The sequence below is a fragment of the Mytilus edulis genome, chromosome 11, assembly GCF_963676685.1.
Source record: "Mytilus edulis chromosome 11, xbMytEdul2.2, whole genome shotgun sequence".
Classification (NCBI taxonomy): Eukaryota; Metazoa; Mollusca; class Bivalvia; order Mytilida; family Mytilidae; genus Mytilus; species Mytilus edulis.
Genome location: NC_092354.1, coordinates 62,204,130 through 62,231,644, shown reverse-complemented (window position 1 = coordinate 62,231,644; position 27,515 = coordinate 62,204,130). Strand labels below are relative to the sequence as shown.

The 27,515-nt window shown below is 32.4% G+C and overlaps 2 long non-coding RNA genes across 2 annotated transcripts; one reads left to right on the top strand and one right to left on the bottom strand.

Moving 5' to 3' along the window:
* Positions 1–4,969: 4,969 nt before the first annotated feature.
* Positions 4,970–9,712, bottom strand: LOC139496035 (uncharacterized). The gene is made up of 3 exons (XR_011657534.1): positions 9,550–9,712; positions 6,344–6,431; positions 4,970–5,469 (listed from the first exon to the last, which is right to left on the bottom strand). It is a non-coding gene; the product is annotated as an uncharacterized lncRNA (long non-coding RNA).
* A 5,846-nt stretch (positions 9,713–15,558) lies between these two features.
* On the top strand, positions 15,559–25,937 carry LOC139495970 (uncharacterized). Its single transcript, XR_011657514.1, has 2 exons — positions 15,559–15,757; positions 23,978–25,937. It is a non-coding gene; the product is annotated as an uncharacterized lncRNA (long non-coding RNA).
* The last annotated feature ends 1,578 nt before the right edge of the window (positions 25,938–27,515 follow it).

The window sequence follows — 27,515 nt, the reverse complement described above, 5'->3', positions numbered from 1 at the left end:
AGAAAGCTCATCATAATAAAGAAAAAAGCTCATCATAATATGGGGACGGAGTCCCCAATAACAGTAGAAAATTCAATAAAAAAAAAAATTCGGGAAAATTTCCCGAATTTTTCATTGTACTAATGAACTCAAAATCGTTCAATTTTTTTTATGTCATGTTTTGAAATCCCGGACCTGCGCAAAAATTTACAATGTACTTCCTTTTTCCGGTCTCTTTTGTATGAAACTTTGAGTAAAATATATATTTATCAGTCTAGTATAAAATAGGAAGTCTAGGAAGGAACGCGCAATACCAATTTCATTTTTAATAATTCCTTGATATGAAAAAACGTTACCTGATGATAGCGTTTCTTTGTTTACATTGCATATGACGTCATAATTTAAATAACGTCACAACTAAAATCCCTAACAACAGAACCAAAATCGGAAACATAATACAAGAATTGAGAAGCCCGTGGTGTACTAGCAGAGGCGGATCCAGCCATTAAAAAAGAGGGGTTCCAACTATATGTCCCCATTCAAATGCATTGATCGGCCCAAAAAGGGGGGTCCAACTCCCGTAAGGATCTGCCAATTACTTGTCCAATAATGTAAGAATTTGGAGTTTCATATCATTTACATTCAACATTTTTTTTTATAGGATATTACTTTTCTTATTATCAACATTGACCCCCCCCCCCCCCAAAAAAAATGTATCCGATAAAAATCGTTGAATATAAATCATTTCAAACTCCAAAGATTTGTATTGTTGGACTAATAGTATACTAGTTGTTATTCACTTTGGTTCAAGTCTTTTACTTCACAACATGGTATTTGTTTTTCGTAACTATTTTTTTCATGAATAAGGCTGTTGATTTTCTCGTTGGAATTTTTTTGCATTTTCATATCGGGGTTTTTGTGGCCTACACATTATGTTTTTTTCCCTTTAATTGTTGAAAAGAGTTTGGTTGTTAATAGTTATTGCTTACATCGACTTCATTTAACCAGTGGCAGGTAGTTGACTCATTGGATGTCATACCACATCTCCTTATTGTTTTATATGAAATAAATAGGAAAGCCGTGCATTTGCATTATGCAGAGGCTATATTCGTACGGCACTTTGCTAGGTAAATCCGTGTAGCAATACAGTATGGATAATCTCCGTGCATTACACTGAGTACATTCTTGTAACATTTTATTAGGTAAATTTTTAAAGCATCGAACATGATAATTTTCATAAGGTCGCATTCTTATATAATTAATTTTACACCAGTTAATTTAAAGCGTTACTCTATATTCATCGCTATTTAAAGCATTCCCCTACACAAATTGTGTTTCATAACACTGCATGGGTATGTTACGGTCGTTATTGCACTGACTAGGTACGTCGATCTCAAAAGAATCACATAAGGTGTAAGGTTTTCATTTTGAATATACATGTATGAAATATCTGCGACTGGTAGTTATTCCAAATACTCCGATCTTTTCTATTTTTTTAAAAATGTATATATAAGCGAGTCCTTCTTTTTAACCTCATTGCGGTCTAAAAAATTCTGAAGATAAAATGAAATGAAGCGCTTTTCTGGATTAACCTAGATAAGGGACACTAAAGGCAGAACATTTTAAAGCCACGGATGTATAAGAACTAAAATAGTTGAAGAACCATAGTATGCATTATGCTTATTGTTTAAATCCGTGTTACCCCAAGGATGACTGGGGAAACGAAATATGGTCACTTGGTCTTCTCTCGACCGGCAGTAAAACATTTGCCGAAGAGGAGCGTCCGTTTGGCTGTGCAGGATTTATTAAGCTCGCAGTCATGTCCGGTCAGAATTGGAACGCTAAATCCGCTGCCTCGTGTAAAGAGAGTGCCACACTCTATGCCTGTTAAAAACCATTGCAACAACTATAATTTAAGGGTTGAATATGTGGACTGTTGCACGCGGCAAAATTTCTGTCCCTATATCCAATATACATGTACTCTCATTTTCTATTGGCACTCCAAATTTCCCAGACCATCATCCGGGATGGCCTCTGTTATGAACAAAACTTCTTATTGTATTTATTATCAACTTGTTCTCGTCCTGAACATGCATGACATATTTGCCACTGGACGTTAAGCAACCAACAATCAATCAATCAATCAATTTAAATCCTTAAATGTGGATTTTTAACAAATAATGCATGGAACAAACAAATATTTTCTTATGTTACTGAAACTTCATTCAGCAAACACTACATCATTCTTTGTCATTTAGTTAAAGAAAAGGGAAAGTGATCGAGATTGGAAATTTTGTAAAATAAAATATGTTTTGGCAGAGATGCGTCTTTAGCATGTGTGTAAACATGACTAATGAAATAGGTTTATGATGTAGACTATATTGTGTGCAAATCCTCAGATTAACAACATGCAGAAATGACGAACATGAAAATATGCAGAAAATAGGTCTACTTTTTTAAATACAAACATACAGAAGTAAGATTGAAAACGAGGTGTATACCCGATCTTAGTATTATAAAGCCGATCAATTCATTCTGACAACATTGTGTTAACCGGGACAAATTCAAACTCGATATTTGATTCATAAAAGAATTAAACAATCCATGCCAGCATTGAAAAAGGTTCGGAAATCACTCTAATATAGAAAAGATGAAATTAGAGTCTACGGCAAATTTCTTTCATTTGCGGTACATTAATTTACAAACTTGCAATTTCTTTTGCGACAGAAATATTCTTTAAAATTAGTTAGTTTATTTCCTTATCAAATTATAGCGTAAGATTATTTGTAATACATAGGAAGATGAGTAATACACACGAACGCCATTGCTACGGCATTGTAAGGTATAATAGAGTTTCGATGTAGAAGCTGGGCGACGTTACTGCAGACAATGACGTCGCCAGATAATTTCAATGTTCCGGCCAAAAACAGAGAGTAGCGTAAAAACTAATACGGTTGCTAAGGACTTTCTTTGCACCGATGGATTCGTCTTTCATTTTAAAATCGTATATCAATTTTAGAAAAAAATCCATTGTCCAACAAAAATGAAAATCTTGATAGTGTAAAAATATCTGCTAATTTTGATGATTTCCCCTATATATCCTTTGTAATTTTGGTGTATCGTGTAGTTAATTTCAACGGCTCGTATCTCAAAAACGAAAACGGTTACCCCCTTTTTTTATTTCATTTTCTGGTGTAATTTTACAAGCAGAATTTGTATGTGAAATTTAAAAAAAATCCATTGTGAAGTTTAATTACGTACACTTCGCCTTTATCATATATTTAGTACAAAATACAGCTATTTTGTATATCTATAAAGGTTCGTTTTTCCAGTCTGTATCACCTGCCCTGTATCGCATACCCCGTATCGCATAGCTAAACCCGTATCGCATGGTCCAAAACCCGTATCGCATACTTTTTTTTTTTTTTTACATAAAGTCAGTTTTTTGGGTTTTTTTTCGTTTAAGAAAAAAATTCCTCAAAATAGGTAAAATTTTTGAATGACGTCATTGTTTGGTATGTAACGTCACGAACGTCAAGTTTTCATATTGTATGCGACGTCAAGAACATCAAATTTTCATATTTTTTGGCACACTGATTGCAACTATAAAAAATACAAAACACTCAAATAAATACAATAATAAACAAAATATATTTTAAACAACAGCAAGCAAATTGTAAAGTAACCCAGTTGCTTCGTATAAATAATTGAGCATGCAGTTATTTTAAAGCTTTGAAACAAGACAAAAGCAGAACTGAAGGTAACCCAGTGCTATGGATCAGAAAACAGTTCATATAATATAATACTCTTCTGTTGAAATATATGATTAAGCGTATAATACATGGCAAAATCCGTATCACATGCCGTATCACCCTCGACCAATATCATCCCTCGGGCCTAAAGGCCCTTGGGCTGATATTGATGTCTCGGATGATACGACATATGATACGGATTTTGCCATGTATTATTCTCTATATATAAAGCATATCATTCATTCGAATTTTCGTGGATAAAACACTATTTTGAAGAACACAAACACCCCTGCTAAAGTGATTGTGCGTATAGTCTGTTTCGTCTGACACGCATATTTTTGACGTTTTGTCAATATGTTGTCCTTATTTTAGAACACTGGACACTTTTAATTTGCAAAACACTCATTTGCAAATCCGCCGCCACCTCAAACAAGAGCTACAATATCATGTATATAACCAAAATGTGCGGAATTACATGGGATTCAATAATTTCATTGGTTTTATACTGTTACTTTCATATTTATTTTGCAATTTGAATTATAAAAACATGGGATTTTCAATATCCCATGGGACAGGGCAAAATCCCATGGGATTTACCATTATCCCATGGGATTTTGGTTAAATCCCATGGGATTTTTTTTGGTCCCATGGGATTATTGTAGTCCCATGGGATATTTGTTGTCCCATGGGACAAAAAAAATCCCATGGGACTATAATTATCCCATGGGATTTTTAATATCCCATGGGACAAAATAAAATCCTATGGGATTAAAATTATAAATATATATATATATAAATATAAAGTTATGTGTATGTTACAATGAATGCTGTTTGGTAGTAAAATGTTTTAAATGTATACGAGTTTTTTTTATATTTTTTATAAAAACATATATATAATTTTTTTTAAATTTTGTCACAAACATGTTTTTTATTTGTTTATATGACAATAAAGATTATTCTTATTTTGGAATGTATAATAATAATATTTTACAGTCAATTTCTAAATAAATGAAAAAATATTGTTTTGAAATCTTTGTCTTGTTTATTCTATTATGAAAAATAGAACTGAAAAAATATTTCATATTCTGACTGAACAGTTCACTCTTTTCATGAGGTAAGATTTTCTTTGTTATAGGTTCATTGCAATACTTGTATAGGCAAACGATTTGAATTATAATATATAACTTTGTGGTGTACATAATAGTATGCTTATATTTGCAAATTTATAATATAAACACTTTTTGTTAAAGTTTTTGCTTTCTTTATTCACAACTTGCTATGTACAATTATTCAGTCCACTATATAAGAGTGAAGTCAATAAATAATTTCATTCACTAGAATATTCCTGCAATTCTTAGACAAAACATTTTTTCAATCTGTTCTTCAAAGATCTTCCTCTGTACATCTTTATTGAATCGAGAGATTCAAATGAGAAGACAAAGCAAGTTTATTTGGACAACAACATTCTAATATCTTGTTCATTCGTTCCATCTTTCAATTGATAATTACATTGTTGTATTTATATGATCAAGTTCTTGTGCATCAATGATCGTGATGATATGACTCCTTTTTGTTTATAGTCATCATGTTGAAATTTCCTCTTTCAAATAAATGTAGGAAAAAACATGTTCCATTTCAAATTAATAAAAAAGTCGCACTATGGAGAAAAATATCAGCTTTAAGTTTTCCGTTCAGTATTGATCTGTGAATGATGACCATGAAAATCCAGATTTCTGACCTACAAATACACAAACTCAAAAATTATCAGTGAAGAGATCAATAAAATGGCTATTTTATCATGTTTATGATTAATATGATAAACTTTCATTTAAATATTCAAGTACTAAATTACAGAAATCGCTTAAATTTTATAATAGTTTAGTTAAAGTACAGCTTATTTAAAATTATAATAAAAAATATAGGCCACCGTTGAGTTAAATAAGATATTACATTTTTAATGCCAAAAAATGGCATTTTTGCACCAAAGGGAGATAATTTGGAGCTTTTTCAATGATATATGCATTTTAAAAGTCATCTGGGGCCAAACCGAATTGATTGTTTTGAATGATTTGGTGTACCATATGATAAAGATATAAATAAATTGAGTTATGAAAAAAAAATATTAAAACATTTTTCTGAAATTGTTATACCCTAGAGCCTCCTTAAATGTCATTTGATCTCTATTGGAGAAATGTCTCATTGGAAATCAGACTGCTAAGTGTTTCTTATTTTTATATCAACCCAGCCATATTATACCTGTCTAATATCAGGAGCTTGTACATAGTTCAGTGGTTGATGTTGGTTCATACCCGTCATTTTTATTTTTCATAATTTTTTGTTTTTATAAATTAGTCTGGTATATTTGACGTTTGAATTGATGCTCTGTTTCAAATTTGGTTAGTGTTGACTTTTATAGATTACTATAACATGTATAGGGTATGGGTTTTCTCATTACTTACAGGTCATCAATGGCCTCTAATAAGTAATGACAATGCTTACATCCACTAAATTGAACTCTGATGGATAGTTTTCTCTTTAATCATACCACATCTTATTTTAATAAATATTTAATTATTATTCAAGGACAAAATTTTTTATAACAGTGGACTTACCATTTAAGCTTTGTTGACCTCTGTAAATCTTATTTTGTTGATAATTTCTTCTGTTTATAGTTTCCCCTTTATCTTTCATGTTCTTGCCCTACACATAAAAGGGTAAACATCATTTAATGACAACAATAACTACTACATGTATTACATAATTAGTAGGCAACTGAAAATTTTGTCTTATTTGTATATAACATCAACTTACTCATCATTCTTGCTGTTCAATATCATGAATATTATCATTATTCTATGAATATGAGGTCACAGTAAAATTAACCTTGGCAGGCAGACATCTTTTTTTATTTGATACCTTGTAGTCATTCCATACAACAAGTAGACCTATGCTTAAAAAATCTAAGGCCAAAATTAAAAATATGTTTGTTTCCCCTCCCCCACACGGGTCAAAAATAAGCGCCCGGGTCAAAAAATTATTTTCCACAAAAAAATCGAAATTATTTTTTTCCTGAAAATAATTTGTTTCCATTTTTGGAAAGTGCCTGAAAGCAGAAGGATTGATAATCTAAATAAATACACTCAAATTGAGCACAAACAACTGATAAGTGGCCTGGACTGGACAAGTCAAACCATTCATGTGACCATGCTATGACAATCACATCCAGTTAAAAAAAACTAGAGGCTCTCAACAAATGCTCAAGAGCCTGTGTCGCTCACCTGTTAATGTGTTTACTGATGTCGGCCATCTTCGTTGGTAGGCGGGGTCATTAGACACTTTTTTTTTAAATAGATACCCTAGTATTATGATTGTGGCCAAGTTTGGTTAAATTTGGCCAAGTAGTTTTAGAAATGATTTTTATACAAGTTACAAAAATGACGAAAAGTTGTTCAATATTGACTATAAAGGGCAATAACTCCTTAAGGGGTCCTCTAACAATTTTGATCATGCTGACTTATTTGTAGATCTTACTTTGCTGAACATTATTGCTGTCTACAGTTTATCTCTATCTATAATAGTATTCAAGATAATAACCAAAAACTGCAAAATTACCTTAAAATCACCAATTTTAGGGCAGCAACCCAACAACAGGTTGTCCAATTCAACTGAAAATTTGTGAGGGGATATATCTTATTCTGATGGACATTTAAATCTTGAAAGATTTGCCCTAAATGTCTTAGTTTCAAAGATATAAAGCAAAACCTGCATTTTACCACTATGTTCTAATTTTAGCCATGTCGGCCATTTTGTTTGGTAGGCTGGGTCAGCGGACACATTTTTTAAACTACAAACCACAATGATAATTGTGGCCAAGTTTGGTTAAATTTGGCAAAGTAGTTTCAGAGAAGAAGATTTTTAAAAAAGTTACAAAAAATGATGAAAAGTTGTTAAAAATTGACTATAAAGGGCAATAACTCCTTAAGGGGTCGACTGACAATTTTGGTCATGTTGACTTATTTGTAGGTCTTACTTTGCTGAACATTATTGCTTTTACAGTTTATCTCTATCTATAATAGTATTCAAGATAATAACCAAACACTGCAAAATTTCCTTAAAATAACCATTTCACAGGCAGCAACCCATCAACAGGTTGTCCGATTCGTCTGAAAATTTCAGGGCAGATAGATCTTGACCTGATCAACAATTTTACCCCATGTCAGATTTGCTCTAAATGCTTTGGTTTTTGAGTTATAAGCCAAAAACTGCATTTTACCCCTATGTTCTATTTTTAGCCATGGCGGCCATCTTGGTTGGTTTGACACATTTTTTAAACTAGATACCCCAAGGATGATTGTGGCCAAGTTTGGTAGAATTTGGCCAAGTAGTTTCAGAGGAGAAGATTTTTGTAAAAGTTTACGGACGACAGACGCAGGACGACAGACGACGAACGCCAAGTGATGAGAAAAGCTCACTTGACCTTTCAGGTCAGGTGAGCTAAAAAAAACCTGCCTTCCTGGTCTGTTTACAAAGGGTAGACCCGGGGGAGGGGAAACAGACATTCTTTTAAAATTGGCCTGATAAAATGACAAAACCAAGAAAACTTATCATTGACCAAAGAACAATAAAATGCGGTCATGGTTTATATATGAATCTGCCATTCAGACATGCACACCTTACAATTGTTTCATATCTACCAAATATAATCTACCTGTAACTTTAAACATATGATAAACTGACAAAACAATGCAGTGTTTCATTGACCAATGAACCATGCATGAAAATGAGGTCAAGTTCATATAAAATATGACAGACAGCTAAGTGCATCTTACAATTATTTCATTCACTAAATAAAGGGGCCTTATTGCTTACAGTATCCGTAAAATAGACCAAACCACAAAAACTAAATATTTTCAAAGTTCCTTATACCCTGCCAATTTGTTATGGTTGTGCCTGTTCCAAGTCAGGATCCGATAATTCAGTGATTGTCGTTTGTTTATGTGTAACATATCTGTTTTTCAATTTTTTTGTACATAAATTAAAGCACAATACATTTGTACATGAAACACAAAGCTCATCACTGAGATAGTAGTCTCAGATAGAGGGAGGCGGGGTCAACCAAACTCCCCTATTCAATCTGAATGCAGGACAGAAAGTCACAGTCAAAAAGTCACACACTGTCACAGGACAAAAAGTCACAATTTAGTTTTGAGATTATTTTTCTTTGAACAAGAAAACACTCTTTTTGTATTTTTCTTGAAGTTTTATACATGAACATGATGTAGCAACTTTTAAATTAAAATTTATTAAAAACAAATAAATCAGTGCATTAGGTTTGCGCACATTACCATTACATTTGCACACAAAAATCATTACGTTTGTGTGCAGCTTTTGATTACATTTGCACGCATTTTTTAACATGTAAATATAAAAAAAAAGATATAGTATGATTGCCTTTTACAGCTGACTATGCGGTATGGGCTTTACCTCGGGCTTTGCTCATTGTTGAAGGCTGTTTGGTGACCTATGGTTGTTAATGTCTGTGTCATTTTGGTCTCTTGTGGACAGTTGCCTCATTGGCAATCATACCACATCTTCTTTTTTATATTATGAACAATTTCCTAAAATTAAAAATGAATATATGTAATAAAAAGAAGATATTTCAAAATCTTTTTTCATTTATATTCAATCAATTGTCAACAAATTGTTTGTGACTTTTTGTCCTATCAACTTTGTTACTTTATGCCTGAGTTTGACATGTGTTTGACTTTTTGTCCTGTGACTTTTTGTCGGAATGTCCTGTGACTTTCTGTTCGTTTACCTTCCATCTAAATCAGTGAACTGAATAATTGTTTTTTGCAGAAGTCCGGGGAGTGTTAAAAAATCACATGACTGTGCAAGTTGAGAGTCAACACTTACACAGGGACTACACAATACTTTTTCAGAATGTCAGCAAGAAAGAATCACTGGTGACAGGGGAGTGTAACCGATGAATTGATCCTGAATCAGATAAGATTTTCCCAGTACGTCTAAACACCGCTCAGGAGGACCTCCTGGTGCACACATGCAGGACATACAAAGTGCACTCATGGCAGACCCTATATAGTCGCCGTCGTATCTGCACACATGATGGATGCATATATTCGTTATAGATCGTCATACACTTCTCATTTTAGAGTTAAATTTGCAAGCAACCTCTTAAGATTTTAAAATAATAATGCTACTAAAAATATATTATTTCCCCCAATTTTCGCAATTTTTTCGCCATATAAAATATTTAGGCGACTGTGCTTTTAGTGAATATAAACGATTACGAGGCCTCACGAATAAATATAAATATGAAATATACTGGAACATCGATTAGCATAGATCGAGCAGCAGAGTAAACTTCCACATAAATTTCGAAGTTATTTACGCCGGATAATATAGACTGTGCTCCTGAATAAAGTTGTCAAATACATTAATTTGTGTTTTTTACTTCTACAAGAAATTTGATTCAAATGCTAATTACGCACCATTTGCTGAGCAGAGAATCATTCTAAGCCAGGAACCGTCTATACTAACTGATAACAGTAAGAATAGAACTTGAGTCTCTGTAAAAAGGCAGTCAATCCTAACAGAATACATGTACATCAAGTTCCAGCACCTCACCAAGCACCCTTGCCTTGCATACTGAGATGGCAAACTGGTGTGTGTCAGTATTTTAATATAAAACTGCGTAGGTTCATATCGTTTGATTCAACGTTTGTTTGATTATTTTTTAAGGATCGTTGTAAAATTATATCTAAATCTTTGTTAAAATACGATTTTAAATTGTTCAATTCTTTCTATTTCATAATTTTGTCAAAGTCTACTTTTTAAAGTTTTAAATTTTACAGAAAAAATGAATATTCCATTTTGATTTGAAGAAAATCTTTTTGAACTGTCATGACATGGTGTTGCAAAGCTGATTACAGGTAACTATAACATACAGTAATTTTCCATTTCGACAGTGCGTGTATTCTCGGGTGTGTATAACGTATAGTTTTCTAGAGAACATCCTGTCTACGTGTAATACAGATTGATGACATTATACAACATTTCTTTGGTTAAATGTGATAAGGTATCTGTGTCCATTCCCTATTTCAACACCACTAATTTTTCGAAGAAAAAAAATCAAAAATTTTTTATATGAAATTAAGAAGAAAAGTAGCAAATATAAACTTCAGTAATTGCGCATTGAGTAAACATAATTCCAATATTGCATGAACAAATCCGTGAGAAAACGTATATATACATGTATGAATAAAGATGTGTTTTAAAAGACCTATTGGCATTATTTCACACTAGGACCTAAGATAACTAGAACTAAGCAATGGTTGATCCAGAAATTTTCATAAGTGGGGACTCATTGACTGCCTTAGAGTGTTCACGTCCAGTCATGCTTCCGTGATTCCCTATATAATCTACCATTTGTTTCCAAAGATTTAGGAGGGGGGCTGGTACACACATATATATATAAATATACCTCTGCGGCGGAGCCAGCCATTTGAAAAGGAGGGGGGTCTCAACCCAGGACAAAAGGGGGAGGGGGTGGTTCCAACCATATGTCCCCATTCAAATGCATTGATCGTTCAAAAAAAGGGGAGGTTCCAACCCCCGAAACCCTCCCCCTGGATCCGCCACTGATACCTAGTATGCATATAATTAAGAACAGCTTTGAATATATGCATATAAAATAATGGTACGTTTAAAAACCGTTCAGGATCTCCTGGTTGCACACAGGACATTAAGTAACTTAGGGCATATATATATATAATAGTAAGAGTTCAGGGTATACATTCGATAACTAACATATTTTATAATTTTGTTATTTTTGTTTTGATAAAATCAGAGACATATAATACATGTATTGAGACATATATATATGTGTGTCTCTGAAAAAATCAAACCATCTTTAAAGAAGTTATTTCAGTTTGAATCGACTGTCTTTTGCATTAGAATTCCAAAACGTTAATGTTATTTACAAATGCCAAAACCTGCAAGAAAGAAACATTTATATTCGGTGATTTTTACACTAAACGTTTTCGTAATTTGTTTTAAAAAATATTAAAAAGTACATGTACATCGTTTTTTCAAGATTTGTATAGTAACTGGTTTAATTAAGTCCCCTTGATGAAATTTAAATTGCGAGACGCTAATTAATAAACTATGATCTATCTATCGGCATGCGTCGTTATTTGGGATACGTCACGGATGACCGATGATCATATTCAATACGATATACCAATCATCATTTGAATTTGGTCAATTGATCTTTAATAATTAGGACTAATTGGTGATGGCAGAGAATAAGTCGCTGGTGATGGTTAAAAACACATAGAAGTAAACTTTGCAAAAAAAAAAGGTTTCCTCGGAAAAAATTATGAAAATGCTAAATATTTTTTTTTTCCGAAATAATAATTAAAGACGTTTAGAAATAACAAATTTTCACAGTTGGGAAATTTTCAATTCAAGTTATTTCATTTTGAAAACGTTGAGAAATATAGATCTTATTATATGTTAAATGTGGGCCGCTTGGAGATCAACTTGTGAAACCCTGCATAATTAGGGTTTGTCTACTTTCGTCTTTTTCAATTGCCAAACATTCTATAATCAAGGATTTGTACAAGGCCTTGTTATAATGAATATTATCGCCAATATCACCATAATTAAATAAAGAACAGATACAATATTCGCCTAAAGAGTTTGTCATCTAACAATTCAAAATGAAATGTTGAGTCGAAACTGAGGTACCAAATCTATAAAAAGAATCACTATTTTAGTCGAAATTAAACTGTATATTCTTTTTTTCAAAACTCCTGAAATAATTTAACATTATCTATAGAGAGCTTACATATGCAAATCTGTTTAGAAGTATGTGAGCGTAAATAAAATTTGTTTATTACCCCCCCCCCTTTTTCCTTCTATAAAATTTAATTGTAAACGGTTTTCGTTCTTAATTTGTGTTTGCTCATTAACTGGGGTTCATGCTGTCAAAAAACAAAAATGTCTCCTTGTGTAAAAGTTATTGATAAAAAAAAATTGAAGCTTCCAGAAGAATAACGGTACGTCTAAACACCGCTTGAAGGACCTCCTGATTGCACTCATGACATACGAAGTGCACTCAGGACCCTTTATAGTCATCGCACACAGGATGGATGCATATATTCTTTATACGCTTCTTATTTTAGAGTTAAATTTGGTAGAATTTGAAATCGAACTTAAATAGATATGTTACATTTGTAATTCTTAGAAAATAATAAGGGCACGTGTCACTGATTACACAACTACTGAGCCATGAATTATCCAATCAACAAAATTAATTGGATTATCTTTATTGTTGTTTTATACATTGTGTTGTTAGTACAGTGTGACCATGCGGGAAGTAATATTGTGACGTCTAGAATGAATATCACGATGTTTTAAGATTTTCGTCTTTTATTAAGATTTCGTTCCATAAATTTTTAAGTTTTATTCTTAATTTTATTATCATGTCCTGGACCAGTAATTAATTCTTTGCACGAGTTTGAAAAGGGAAATAAATGTTCATACTTTAAAAGAATTTATATTAATTAAAGTTTTGTATATGGAATCCGTTCTAAACGGTAAAAGCCGTACTTTTCAAACAATCAAACTCATATACATGTAGTTAGATGTTATTTCTCATTTTTATCGAACTTGTCCAGGAATTTTATTTTTGAGTTATACGAATATTTTAAGAAATCCGTTTTTATTAAGTTTTTTTTTCTCTAATTAAAGTCGTTTTGTCCAGTTTCACAAGCCTGAAACGAATTTCAATGCGAAAATAAATTCTGAAAATGAACTTGTCTCCGTTTTCGTCTCCGTTTTTTTTTAAAATTATGATATTTTGGGTATAATTATTTCTAAAAAAATATGTAAGTTAGATTGTAGTAGCGAGAAATTATAAAAAAGAAGATGTGGTATGATTGCTAATGAGACAACTATCCACAAAAGACCAAAATGACACAAACATTAACAAAGAAATACTATTTCGAAGACAGTTTATTGACACGAAATCCGTTCAAACCACGACTAAGTCTTCGTGCACAGATTTCCGTTAAGGTTAAACTGAATATTGTACATAATTGTCTTCTCTTGTATAATGGTTTGTTGAGAATAAAGATATACAAATGTAATAAAATTTGATATTCAGTCAACATTGTGTTTGTTTAAAAACTTGATTTAGATAGAGAGAGAGAAAAGAATCACACTGAAAAACAAAAATCGAACTTGTTACAGAAAAAAAAACTATAAAATAATTTTCTTTATTCGTGAACTGCAAAACACAACAAATTAATTTACCCGTCATCATGAAAAATAAACTGAAAAAGCACATCGAATGAGATATATATTTTATTTTTTCTATATGCAAATTCATGTTAAAGGTAAAACTGAACTAAACAATACAATTCCTAAAAAACAATAAAGATAATCCAATCAATTTTGTTGATTGGATAATTCATGGCTCAGTAGTTGTGTAATCAGTGACACGTGCCCTCATTATTTTATAAGAATTAACATATCTATCTAAGTTCGATTCAGGCGCGGATCCAGAGAGGGGAGGGGGTTCCGGGGGGAGGGGTTGGAACCCCCCTTTTTTGGCCGATCAATGCATTTGAATGGGGACATGTAGTTGAACCCCCCCCTTTTTTTGCCCTGGGTTAGGCCCCCCCCTTTTTAAAATGGCTGGATCCGCCCCTGCGATTTCAACTTCTACCAAAATTTAACTCTAAAATAAGAAGCGTATAACGAATATAAACATCCATCATGTGTGCAGATATGATTACGGTAATGGGTCCTGAGTGCACTTTGTATGTCGTGAGTGCACTCAGGAGGTCCTGAGCGGTTGTTTATACGTACCCGAACAATAAATCATTTCCTGAACCTAAAATACATTTATCTGTAATTAAAGAAAATTCGCCTAAAACATTCTCTCATATAAAAATTCGCCTAAAACATTCTCTCATATATTTAAACAATTAATTGTAAAATAATTAATTCAACGTCGGACTTTCTGTCTGTTTACTTATACTTTTCTTGTTCAGTTTAGTGTATACCCATAATAGATGAACGGAAATAAGTACTTTTTTAGGAAAATTTACAACTAGATGAACGGAATTAAGTACTTTTTAGGAAAATTTACAACTCAAATTTTCAAAAACAAAATTCTACACTTTTTACCTGGATGTTTTTCTCTGTCTCGAAGCCGCAACCTTTGACCCCGTATCAAACGTAGCGACCAACACCTCACATGACGTATTCTCGATGTTGAGGTATTGACAATATACAATCACATTTATCAATATACAGCAAGTAAGTAATTTGGTGTTGAATGCCAGTAGATCAGAATTTGTTAATTGAACTGTACCTGTTTAAGGGGCACTAGCTGCCAAATTCATGTTCTTCATTGATTTTAATAAAATTCACATTAAACGTGTATATAGTGTTGAATTGTTTATTAAAATGTTGCGCACAATCTTGGCTGATATGCATAAAACCATTATATTTCATGACACTGCATGAAAAAGAAATTGACTTATCGTATAATACCAGAACCAGAGACATATATTGTATCTAATATCTCTGCCAGAACTAAAAAATAAACTACAGTAAGTCCACATACACATAAGAGGGTATGGATGTGAATTAACAGAATAGAGAACAAAGGACAAAGAAAAAAAAGGAATAAAGAATAGTGAAAGAAAGAGAATAATGGAAAAAAGTGTAAGTTATTAAAAATATAACTAAAAAAAGAAGACAGAAAAAAAGACACCCCTCTGAGACGAGCCTTACATGCACTGTTATTACCCAAGGTTAATTTTACGGCGGCTCATTTTATTTTGGCTTAGAAATAAACATAATTGACAAGTTTCCTTCCCCTGCATTCTCGATCCCACATGTAAATAGCACGGTGATTTTCAAAAAGACATTGATACATCTTTACAACACACACTTGCCGTCAGTATTTGAATATATTGATTAAGAAGGTATAGAAGATTAATGCACGCACACTATTATCCACCACTGGCCTAAATAATTAGGCTTTCGAGACGCGACGGCCATACTTCCATGACGGCCCTACGATGTGTCGGCCATACCGTCATATCGTCCCCCTTACAGAACTGAAATGTTTGCAGCAGGTCTGCAACATACTTGCTGCAGGTCTGCTGCAAACAAAAAGCTTGCAGGAACCCTTTGAATAATGTTTGCAGAAGTTTGCAGCTAGCTGCGAACCTCCTGCAAACATTGCAGCTTTTTGCTGCAAGCTTGCGGCAAGTTTGCAGAAACTTTTATGCTTGCAGTAAGATTGCAGGAAACTCTAAAATTTAAGGGATGTTCGCAGCTAGATTGCAGGAATCTTTGACAATTCTATATGTTTGCAAGAGCATTGCAAGAATTACATAAAACGAATGAGCATGCCCATTGGTAACTTCCTGGAAGATACAGATTTGAAATTTGAAAATGTTGAAGGTGTTTGAGTCATGTTATCATACAATGTATAAGTATTCAGGGAGTATTTTAGGTTGGGAATTAAAAGAAAAGTTTTCATAGACATTTGTTGTAAGTATTGATTCTTCGTAGACGTGTAAATATATGAAATTTGTCCCCTGCAATAAAATACCTGCATGAAGTTTTGAAAAAAAAATTCAAACATGTAACAACTATACAGTACACTCGAGAATGTTTGGAGATTATAACTTATTTTAAAATATTGTGTTGTTATATTATGTGAAAATATTAATTAAAAAGCAGTATATATGCACAAAATAAAAATTAAAAAGCAGTATATACATGATATATGCACAAAATAAATTTCAAATAAACCTTTTTTCTTATTTTAGATATGCATGCAATTCATTTTAGCACGTACTTGAACAACAAGAAATCTTTAAATTATTTTTTAAAGGAATAAACCTTTGCTATGATAATTATGCAAATGATAAATTATTCTAATCATTGTATGTACGTATGTAACCAAACTTTTCATAATTTACTGTGTAATAAAGATAATGTGATGTGTATACACAACATGACTTAATTAATTGGTTAATATTGTAAAATCATTTATGTAGTTCCTGCAAGTTTGCAGCAAACACGCAGGAGAAAAAATAATTTGAATATAAATGTTTGCAGCAGGTCTGCAGCAAACACGCAGCAGGTCTGCTGCAAACACGCAGAAGAAAGATTAATTTGCATAAAAATGTTTGCAGCAGGTCTGCAGCAAACACGCAGCAGGTCTGCTGCAAACACGCAGGAGAAAGATTAATTTGCATAAAAATGTTTGCAGCAGGTCTGCTGCAAACACTCATTTGCATATAAATGTTTGCAGCAGGTCTGCAGCAAACACTCATTTGCATGGTAAATTGTTTGCAGCAGACCTGCAGCGTATTTGCAGCAAACACGCTGCAAACACAGACTCTGTGTTCGCTGCAAGTCTGCAGCAAGTTCGCAGCAGACCTGCAGCAACTATTTGCAGGAGGCTGATTTTTTCGGTAAGGGCCATGGGACATATCGGCCACACATTGTAAGACGTATCGTCCACACTTTTTTTTTTTTTTTATTGAGTTTATTACATAAAATATAATACGAAAAATAAGTATTTGTTCATAATAATAACATAAATATGATTGTGTAGTAGTTTTTTTCTGCACATACGATCTTATTTATTCTTGTAAGAGTTATCTTTGCTTGATCATCATCGCTCGTGTTTACAACTTGTTACGGCCATATTATGTAAGTATATTGATTATTTCTTCATTATCAGTTGTAAACATTTTCTAAAGAATCATTTTTATTTTAATGAGATATAAACTTTAAGGCATCATATTTTATATGAAGTTTAAACTGTAGTAATGTTGACTGTCAATGTCGATATATAAATACAAGCATCCACAATTAACAAATACTGGACATATGAACTACAAGAAAAGGCAAAGTCAAAATCATCATTGAGTTCACTCAACACAACCATTTTAGAGATAGGTACTGTCCACCCAGTCTGGGAATCTGCATCACAGAGCTTGTTAGATGTACGGAAAAGCATGATCAAAGCTCGTATGCTCACTGGTACATACTTGGTACAGGCCGACAAATACAAATTTAGTCAATACAAGATAAATGCAACATGCCTGCTGTGTCAGAGGGAGGACGAAGATTTAACGCATGTCTTAACATTCTGCCCAGCTTTAAGGGAAACTCGTATGAAGTATTTCCTTCCTCTCAAAATCTTGGTCACAAATATCATAGGTTGCAAAGGATGGGAACAACTTTTTAACATTAATCAAAACATTGTAGCACTTTTGCTAGATTTCTCAGTTTTCCACAGTATGCAAAACCTCAGTAAAACCCAGAAGATGAATGTCGAGTCACTGACTAGAGACTTCTGTTACAAAATACATATCTGCCGCTTACAGCTTCTTAAGAACTTAGAAAACAAGTGAAATTCAAATGGAAGTATGTGAATGCTAGGAATGATTAGTATAGACAATGTACTTTAGTAACTTTTGTACCTAAGCAATTTTTACTTTTTTACTTATGATGGACAAGTTGGGTTTTAGATTTTATGCCTCCAAACATGTACATTTTATTTTTCTAATCCTGTGAATATTTTTCCATCCCAAATTTATTTGTATTTTTATCTCTTAACCATGTTAACCTCTCCACCATATGTACAGAGCACGTCTACTGGCCCTTTTTTACATTATTAATTTTGTCGATTATTTTTACCTTTTTTTGTTTTTTTTTACTTTTTAACCCTATTGTAATTAACTTTTAAAAATATAAAATAAATCTTTGATTAACCCACTAATGTAAATACTCCTGATTACCCATTGCGGGGTGTTCCTTAGATAGGAAGCTAATACACAAGAAAGAAGCACATGTTACAGATCTTTTTATTATATCTATAAAACATATTGTTTAATATTTTGTTTTTCTTTCTTATAGTTTAGAGTCATTCTATTTGCTGACATCTTTCCAAGACAGAGACTGCTGCAGAATTTTCCAATAACAAAACAAATTACCCGTAAAATCTGACAGGAATGTGCACCCGATTGGCTAATTACATGATAAAAGATGGCCAGTTTCATTTTTATCCTCGAGTTTTTATCATACTGAAGTTTTTTTTTGCGTTGTTCATTGTATTGAATTGTGTTGAATACTATTTGTTGACCCAATATTTAAACACTTATATTCACACTCACACATATAACCTATATCATAAAGCACTAAAATACATAAACATGCAGTTATAAAAGGCACAACATAAACAGTTATAAAAGTCACAACATAAACAGTTATAAAAGTCACAACTGAAACAAAAGCACTAAACATACCAAAATGCACTATATTACGATCTTGAACTCATTGAAGTTACTATTTTTACAAAGCACTAGTATACACATAATAAGCACAAGCAATATGTTCATCAAGTCATGAGAGCCGATGGACAGACCACTGTTGAACAGTCCAGACTGTGTTGTTGAACCAGGTACGTTGAAGGTATGTCATCAGCTGCTTGATCTGTGGTGAGGCTGTTGCAGTGGTTTGAAGCATCTCAGTAAAAGCTGGTCTGATGTGGTCAGATGGCAGGTATGGCAGAGCAAGTAACTTCCTGATGAAGAGGTGGACACTCTTCTTGGAGTCATAGGCGGTCTTCAACCCCAACTTGGCAACCTTCCGCATGTCTGCTTGGCACCAGTGAAATGAACACCCCTTTATCTCGGCTGTAGGAAAGACGGTCTTGATGGCTGACCAGGCTGCTGTAAATTTAAATGACACATATTAGTTTATACATTATAAAATTATGTGATGAAGAGCTTTTATAATAAATGAAATTTTACACTTATTCCACATTTTTGTTTTGAATGATTGAAAAGGAATTGTGAAAGGAAATACAAATGTAATATCAGCCACATAGTTGTCTCATTGGCACTCATACCACATCTTCCTTTGTATATCTATATTTAAATTCATTGGCGTTTATATCACATTTTGTTGTATTGTAGTATACTATGTTTTATATAGAACATACCTGACTCAAAGTCCAGACAGAAGGCTTGCACACGTAGGTCTGGTACTATCTGCTTCAGTCTTTCGAAAACCTAAAAATTAAAAACAGTAAATTTAAGTTCGTGTTACATAAATACATGATATATAAATGAATTGGTATTTAAATGATAAAAGTAATATTTATAATTTATAAATCTTGTAACATTATTTCACGTGAACAGTTTACTGCATTGCATTAATGCAAATATATAAATTCACATTAATATTTGAAACATTGTTTGATAATTGGCAATCACATAAACTAATTAAAGGATTAACAACTCCGTAATTTGTTTATTTTGCATTAAACAGAGACACGCGCCCAATGATTGGATTAATATGTTTTATGATCGGTCTTTTAAAGGTAATCATACATTATCATCAATAACGGTTTGAGAACTTTGGCATAACAGCACTTTATATTCGGACTAATAGTCAACAACAAAAAATGAAACATTTATGTTGAATACAATTTGTTTTCTAATAAAAAATAATAAAGAACCGATAAGAAATTAAACAATTCTGTCGAACACACAACATTTAAAGAAATAATACAATAACGTATATGTACCTCAACCTCCATATCTTGTGGTATGTGGACACATTCTACACAGTGGAAAATGATGTCGACTTCTTCATTGACCATCAGGCGGTAATCAGTAATTGATATACCTGAAATAACAATAAACTAAAATATAACATATATTTCTTTATAATCAAGTAATTTTAATACACTGATAAAAAGATTAAAGGCCTTAGTGAGGTGACCTATAGTTGTTAATTTTTGTATCATTTGGACTCTGATGGATAGTTTTCTCATTGGGAATCATACCGCAGTCATACCACACCTTCTTTTTATATCTATCAATTGATACCTATTGTCCATTTATTGGACAATGGTGTAATGCAAATAACACTTAATAAAGATTTAATTCTTATCATGTAAAGGTCGTAACCCAAATTAAAGTAAATCAAAGTGTATCAAATATGACAGAAAGTACGAAATATGTTTCAAAGGCAAAACCTAAATTAATAATAAATTTGTAAATACCTGTATTGCAAAGCCTGTGTTGCCATTTATCACAATCTTCACATTGGAGAGCATGTTGTCTTGGTCGGACTTGCTGGTCACATAGCACACAGGGGTACGACATGATGAACAGCAATTTCCAAAATGAGTGCCACCGGTTACGGTTACGGTTATATGTTTTTGGTGGACGGCTTACCAACTGGTAATTGCGCCCTGGTAACTAAATCTGGAATTAGTCCATAATAGTAATATTTTACTTTAGAAAAAAATCCATTAAAATAAAAATTTAAGAAAATAAATATATATTGAAGGCGACTTTTTTGTTTATAGGTGGTGCGCCTTATTAACCTATACTTGTTTAAACTTATTTTATTAAATTTAAATAAAAATAAAACTAATAAAATAAATTAATGTTTTTAACTTCTATAAGGGATTGCCACCGACATTTCTGGTTACTTTTATAAAGCAAGGTCGGTACATCAAAAAGACTGCTCAAACAGCTTGTATTTTTACAAGAATTTCACTACCAAATGTATGTTTTCACTCCGCTTGAACTCAGCTTGGGAGTTGTGTTTTTATAGTGATCTTGACTTGTATTTCCTTTACAATTTCTTGACAAAAGCATAATTAATACTTGTGTTCATCAAAGAAGTAATAATAAGCAATCAACAATCTTCTTAAATTTCCAACTTAATCATTACTTGATTACAGCTGATTACCTTGTTTTATATTTCAAAACTGAACTCATTGTTTTAATTATGACAGAAATTAGTTCCCATTCGGATATAGTCATTAATATTTATTCATTTTGTTCTATTTGCTACACAAGATATCAAACAATCATCTAGAAAACAATAAGATATTTTAATATTTTATTAGATTAAACACATTCATTTACGATAAATATATAATGAGTAAACAAATGATATAACAAAAATTAAGATGAAAAATAATGTAAAAACAGTATAGTTTATTTAAAAGTCATAATAAACCATGTATAAGTATCAAAATAATTCATCTATAACCTCTAAAAAAAAAAGAAAAAAGAACCATGGACGATACGTCTTTTCAAAGTATGGCCGTTTTTGTACTAGGGCCGTTTCATCTTTTCGGGGTATGGCCGTTTCATCCTATGGCCGTCATGGTAGTATGGCCGTTACGTCTTGCATCGAATAATTAGTCCGCAAACAACGAGGGTAATAAAAACCCAGCACTTTGAACACAGCCACCGGCATGGTGTGAATCTGAAAGCTTCCCACTATCCATTTCTACCCATAGAAAACTTTTGCCTTTCATTTATCAAAAATGAAATATGTTGATATTAATGGTATATGAGAATTATTGGGGAATTCAAACCATTCCTATTGTAAGTGATAAAACTAAATTTATATCAGGGTGATTGAAATGAGGAAAAAAAAGGGGGGATCAAGAGTTCAGGGCCCCCTGTTTGGGAAAAGAATTGGTTGATTATATATGGAATCACTGAGTCATGGCAGGAGCAGGCCCCTCTTAGGCAGTCGGTGGGCCCCACTTATGAAAAATTCTGGATCCACCACTGTGGTCAGGGTGGTCTTCAGTTGTATTATCTTTTTTAAAAAAAAATTACACCTGTATAGTGTATATTCTTTAGTGTAAATCAAGGGAAAATACTGTGAACTATCTGTGCATTGGGGCTTATTAAAAGGTATTTCGGGGGGGAAGAAAGAAGGGAGGGTGAGTCCATGGGAGGTAATCCCCACCCCTTTCAATTTGAGAATATGCTATTATCTTGTAAACGGTCCAGATCCCCATCCCTAAACCATATATATTCTTGAATGGGACGATAAAACAAATCAAATGAAATTAAAAGGAGGTCTTTGGGGGTTTCACCACTCTGTTCAATTTGAGAATGTGCTATTATCTTGTGAACGATCCAGATCCCCACCCCTAAACCATATATATTCTTGTCGGGGACAATAAAATTAATAATGAAATAAAATAAAAGTGAAGTCCCACCCCCTCTAGTTTGAAAACTTGTAAACGGTCAAGATCCCCACCCCTAAACCATATTTATATATTTTTGTAAAGAACAATAAAACAAATAAAAGGAAATATAGGGAGAGTCCATGGGGTTCACCCCCACCCCCACATGTTTGAGAAACTTTTAAATGGTTGAGATCCCCTGTCATCCAGTGGTTAGGTGAAAAAATTTCAGGATCCCTGATCCCCACCGTCAAACCATATATATTCTTGTATGAGACAATAAAACAAATCAAATGAATATAGGATCATCCCCTTTGTCTTGGGTTGGGAACCCCCCTTTTTAAAATGGCTGGATCCGCCCCGGCATACCATCTAGCTAGCTATAAAGGCTTTAAAAATATGAAATCAAACAAGGAAATTAACAGTTTAGGCAACTGTTTTGAATTTAAAAAAAAGTCTTTTACATATATCTATATAACAATGTTAAATTTTTTGTGCATTTATTTTTGCTTATCGTATTTTCAATAATGGACAAAATTGCATGATTGAATATTGTAATTTAAGAAAAATCAGCATACATGATATAAAATGGGAAGTGGAAACTGGGAATTTGACAAAGAGACAACAACCCAATCAAAGAGCAGACAACGGCCGAAGGTCACCTATGGGTCTTCAATGCAGTGAAAAAAATTCGGCACTGGTCTTCAGCTCATAAATATGTATCAGAAATGAAAACGAGATACAGCTTTCAGTTGTATTAATAAAAACCTCATAATAAGTTCTGAATATCAGAATATACAGTATTGCAAGATTTTCTCAAAATGTACACATAGAGCTGAAAAACTGTCAGTGACTGTAAAATTAATCATGCTAACATTAAAGTCCATGGAGTCCATCTTAATATGCATACTCTCGTACAAAAGAATATAAGTATGCAATAGACATCAAGTTTTCAAAAATAAGAGTATCTATGCCATTAATTTACGACAAGATCTTAATCAAGTAATAATTTCGGTTTGTTTAAATATTTCGGAGGTTAGTATGACCTCCTCTTTGGTGATGATGTTTTCGTTTTAAAGTTGGGAAATTGTTTGTACATGTACCAACAAAAATAAAAACACAAAGTCAATCTAGAATTATGTTTTTATCATTTTTTTATGTTTAGGTTGTCAGCAAGATGAAAAGGACAAGTATGCAGTTCAAAATTCAAAATGTGGATAAGTTGAGGTTCTAGGTCTTACCTTTGCAGATTTTCATATTTTGCATGAATGAAATCAAAGGTTATATGATGGACAGCAGAGAAAGAAAAAAAAAACTTTTCAATTATCCTCCTCCTGGATAAATGTAAAACATCTTGTTTTTCGGTAAGTTTTATGCTCTGTTTTGATAGTGTTAGTGCATTCATCTTTCCAGTCTTTCCTCTAAATTGTAAGTTTTTGGTGAGTGTTCACCATGAATTTCAGTAAGTAACTTGTGGATTTACATGTATATACTCAAAATTTAGTACTAATATTAATGGGATTTTAGCATGACATCCTGCCAAATGCTTGTTAATCATGTTTATGTTCCAGAACAAACAAGTATTTGGACTGTACGCTTGCCCAATTTTAAGAAGTTGGTCAAGTTTATTACAAACAAATGTACAGTACAGATCAACATAACTGAAATCTTAAATAGATTAATACAAAAAGTTTAATTGCAGTTAAAATAAAAACACAGGTTTGGTCGAGCTGGTACCAGACAGTACAAATATACTTAAATGGTCTGACTGTACACATATGGTGGGACTGTAAGTTCTGGACCGTAAAAGTAACATCCGAATACTGATATGGTCTGGAACATTTATACATGTCTTAAAATTAATATCAAACACATTGGTGTTTGATAGAACTATAATGTTTTGGGATATCAAAATCAAAAATATCCCATTTTTACTTTTAATAAAGAAGAAGATTATTGATGTATGTTTAAATGTATATTAAAATGAGACAGCAAGCCAACAGCACAAAAAATAAGGATAAAACATACATATTTTTTTTGTATCAATGTTATAATTTCCAATATGTTCAAGGTATTTTTTCATTGAAATAAAACACAAATTGAAATCTGTCTGAACTTCAAAAGCTTAAAGAAATATTGTTTCTGTTGTCTGCATTTTGTATAATATATTGCAAATTCTTGTGAATAATGGAATGTTATTATAGTTGTCTAAAGTTTTAACATTGATCTTTATACTGTAAATTCATAAATTATTGCGTGCATTTATTATTGCGATTCTGTCATTTTAGACTTAAATGCGATTTTAAATTTTACGATTTTGAGAAAAATCCTGTTTAATCCATATAAAATATTTCATAATGCGAGTTTAAATTATTGCGTTTACAACTCCGTTGCATTTTTCGCAATAAAAAAAAACTCGCATTAATTCCGAATTTACAGTATATATATATATTATGTACATAACTTGGGAAAATACCCAAATGTTATAAAGAAGAATAAATTAATTGATTGTTATATGGTATTAGAATAGGAAGATGTGGTATATTGCTAATTTGACAACCCTCCATCAGAGACCAAAGGATGTAGGCCGTTAGCAACTGATGACACTGGACAACCTTTAACAATCAGTAAAATCCATATCGCATAGCTATTTTTATTGAAAATCATATTATTGCTACATGTATGAAAACAATTTTGTATAATCCATTACTTTAGATTTTATTGGTTCTTTTTCAGATTGATTGAAATTCACCACCTAGAATAAATGGAGAAAACATAGAAACAAGACCAGAATAAATTCAAAGACAAAAGTTGGATCAGTTATTATTTTCATCACTCAGTCAATGATTTGAAGTTCTTTTAAATTAAAAAAATATTGAAACCACAATAATGTCAAAGTTCTGTGCTGAATGTCCAAAAAGTGGACTATACCATCAAACAATGCTGGATGATAAGAAACTATTAATGTTTTGTGTTGAGGGATATTGTGAAAAAAATAGATTTACTTAAATAGCTACTAGTATGTTAAGCCTAACAATAGAGTTTTTATTGATTTCAAATGGCAAATAATTGTGTTTCAAGAAAGTATTCTATAATTCATGAATAAACATATATTGATACTTACATTATCTGCTTTGTTGTTTAAAAGTTTAGTTTTGAACAGTTAAAGAACAATATGCTAAATTAACATTTCCCAAGAAAAAAAGATATTCAATTAAAAAGATTCATCTTATAATAATTTACTACCTAATAGAAAACATTGTAACATACACATTACTGTTTATTTATATCTATATATTTACAATTAGAATCCCATAGGATTTTAATTTGTCCCATGGGATAACAAATATCCCATGGGACTACAATAATCCCATGGGACAAAAAAAATCCCATGGGATTTAACCAAAATCCCATGGGATAATGGTAAATCCCATGGGATTTTGCCCTGTCCCATGGGATATTGAAAATCCCATGTTTTTATAATTCAAAGTGCAAAATAAATATGAAAGTAACTGTAGAAAACCAATGAAATTATTGAATCCCATGTAATTCTGCACATTTTGGTTATATACATGATATTGTAGCTCTTGTTTGAGGCGGCGGCGGATTTGCAAATGAGTGTTTTGCAAATTAAAAGTGTCCAGTGTTTTAGACTAAAGTAAAAAATGATTAAACAATTTGTTCTTTTTTTCAGAATAGTATTTATCTGTCTAGTCTATGGATATAAGTTTTAAATAACTTAACTGTTATGATTTTATAGAAAAGCTGTTTATTAGTGTGGACTGGTTGTTTGCACGGTATAGGTCCTTAATACATCGAAAATTGACGCACCCGGAGGCGTCCTTCAGACTGTTTATGACTAAATATGTTGATATGTAGTGATTGATACTTGAGTCTAAGGCCGTGTTCACACCAAACGCCGTGTAGAGTAAACATGTTTACAATTAGTTTAGTGTAGTGTACACTGGTTTCACATTACATTTGTTTACATCTATACACCTTGTTTAGCTACCTGTACATAAGATTTGTTCCCACTTGTAAACTATGTCATTTAAATGTTCATTACGTAGAACTGAATTCAAAATTTTTGGACAATTTTTCTAGCGGTAAGGGAACAACCATTTGACTTCAAAAGGGGGGGGTGAGGGGTGGGAATGGAAATATTCCGAACCCCAATTTGATAAAAAAAAAAAAAAAGAATTGTCATACAGATGAAAAAAAAAATACATTATAGTGTTAAATATTGAAAAAAAAGTATTTGATCACCAGCATCGAAAAAAAGGAATAAAAACGTACCCGCGAAAAAAAATCTGACTCAGATAAAAAAAAATAACCTTCACCCTTATTTTAGTTAAGGGGTTGCTACTTTATAATTTGCAGTAGTTTGAATATACTAGAGATGTCTCGATTACGCATTAGAAAACGTTAGCTGCAGCAGCGTGCTTACAGCCGAAAAAAGGATTGAGATATTAGGGATCACTACATTTTTATTTTTTCTGTTTGTTTCAAATGGTATTTCTTCTCCAAGGAGTATTTGGTAAAAGAATAGGGTAACGTTTTTTATTTATTTTAAATGTTATTCGATTCGGGAAGACCTTTTCAAATGAATTAGGCAGCAACTATTTTTAATTTTTTGGGGAAGGGGAGCGGGTAGGGTGCGTGGGCTATTGATTTTTTAAGGACAAATTTTGGTGCCAAGTCGA